This window comes from Schistocerca cancellata, chromosome 4, assembly GCF_023864275.1.
Source record: "Schistocerca cancellata isolate TAMUIC-IGC-003103 chromosome 4, iqSchCanc2.1, whole genome shotgun sequence".
NCBI lineage: Eukaryota > Metazoa > Arthropoda > Insecta > Orthoptera > Acrididae > Schistocerca > Schistocerca cancellata.
In genome coordinates, this window is record NC_064629.1 from 348,154,141 (window position 1) to 348,156,130 (window position 1,990).

Consider the following 1,990-nt stretch of genomic DNA (forward strand, 5'->3'; position numbering starts at 1 on the left):
AACTTAAAACTAAAGCTAAAGTTTTTAAAAGCATAATTCACAAATTAAAGGCATTAATCACACAACCTGCACAGGGTACACACACTGTAGGAACGGTGTAAAGCTGCTGAACCAAATGAAAGTGCGACGAAGATTCGACAACGTGAAAGTCTCCTATCCGTGTAATAACTACAGTCTCAGAGCTGTGATTCGCCTGAGGGATCCAAGTCCAGGAAGGTGGGGAAACAAAACACAAGCCAAACCACCTTAATAATCACATGTACCCAACTGCTCTGGTCAGAAAACATGACGCCTCAAGCTGCGTCGGAGCCACAGACGCTCGCTAATACAGTGCCTGGGATGACATCAGTCAAATAATTGCTTACAATCATCAGCTTTTTTCAAAAAGCTATAAATATTTCAAACCTAGGAGAAGTAATTCAGATATAATAAATACAGTCGGGACTAAAACAGGGTGTTTCAAAAAAATTCATTTGATTACTCAAGGGCCGGCCGGGGTGGCCGAGCGGTTCTAGGCGCTACAGTCTGGAACCGCACTACCGCTGCGGTCGCAGGTTCGAACCCTGCCTCTGGCATGGATGTGTGTGATGTCCTTAGGTTAGTTAGGTTTAAGTAGTTCTAAGTTCTAGGGGACTGATGACCTCAGAAGTTAAGTCCCATAGTGCGCAGAGCCATTTGAACCATTTTTTATTACTCAAGCCTCTCCACTGACGAGCTACAGCAGTGTGATCAACTGCCCACCGCGAGAACGAATGGTGCCTTGTGACGCGATAAGGAAGGTCTGTAATCGGGCCAGGAATGGATAGAGAATCATTCTAGCGACGATAAGTGCCCTTTGACAAAGGGTAGATTGTAATGGCCCGTCACCTGGGGACGAGCATTTCGATAACGACAAAGATGGTCGGCTGTTCGCGTGCTACTGTGATGAGCATCTGCGATAAGTAGTTAAAGGACGGTGAATCCATGAGTAGGTGACAAGGTGTTGGACATCCATACCTCACAACAGAACATGGAGATCGGAAGCTCGTCCGCTCTGTAAAGCGGGATAGGCGGCGACCTGTGGCAGATCTGACGCCACAGTACAGTGCCGGTGAAGGCACAAATGTTTCGAAGCGCACCGTTGGGAGGAGTCACTGCACGTTTACCCATGTTGACCCAACTATATGGTCAATTATGATGACCATGGGCACGAGATAATGGAGATTTAACAGTGGATTAGTGGAAACGTGTCGCCTGCTAGGATCAATCACGTTTTGCAACGTGGATGTAATTCCTGTTTCATGTATAATATTCTGCTCATAAACACCGAGAGCCTGATCAATAGGTATGACCTTTGTAAAAAACTTTTTATCCCATTTTATCAAATGGTTCACATGGCTCTGAGTACTATGGGACTTAACATCTGAGGTCATCAGTCCCAATGGTACCGAGCGAGGTGGCGCAGTGGTAGCACACTGGACTCGCATTCGGGAGGACGACGGTTCAATCCCGTCTCCAGCTATCCTGATTTAGGTTTTCCGTGATTTCCCTAAATCGTTTCAGGCAAATGCCGGGATGGTTCCTTTGAAAGGGCACGGCCGATTTCCTTCCCAATCCTTCCCTAACCCGAGCTTGCGCTCCGTCTCTAATGACCTCGTTGTCGACGGGACGTTAAACACTAACCTAACCTAACCATCAGTCCCCTAGAACTTACAACTACTTAAACCTAACTAACCTAAGGACATCGCACACATCCATGCCCGAGCCGTGAATCGAACCTGCGACCGTAGCGGTCGTGCGGTTCCAGACTGAAGCGCCTAGAACCGATGGCCACAGCAGCTAGCTATCCCATTTTATCAAAATGACATGTGTATGCTACCTATCCGACATGTGAGTATCTATGGGAAAGAGATCCTGGTGGCGCACTTTCCCTGCGTGAATATCGGAGAATTTCCAACTAATTCGGACAGTAGTGTTTTGTTTAGTAGTCCGCTTGAGAGGGAACGATTCT

At 47.1% G+C, this 1,990-nt stretch overlaps 1 non-coding gene across 1 annotated transcript; it reads left to right on the plus strand.

Annotated features, from left to right (window-relative positions):
* The first annotated feature begins 491 nt into the window (after nt 1-491).
* On the plus strand, nt 492-575 carry Trnas-gga (transfer RNA serine (anticodon GGA)). Its single transcript is given in 2 exon segments — nt 492-531; nt 541-575. It is a non-coding gene; the product is annotated as a tRNA-Ser (tRNA).
* Nucleotides 576-1,990: the final 1,415 nt, after the last annotated feature.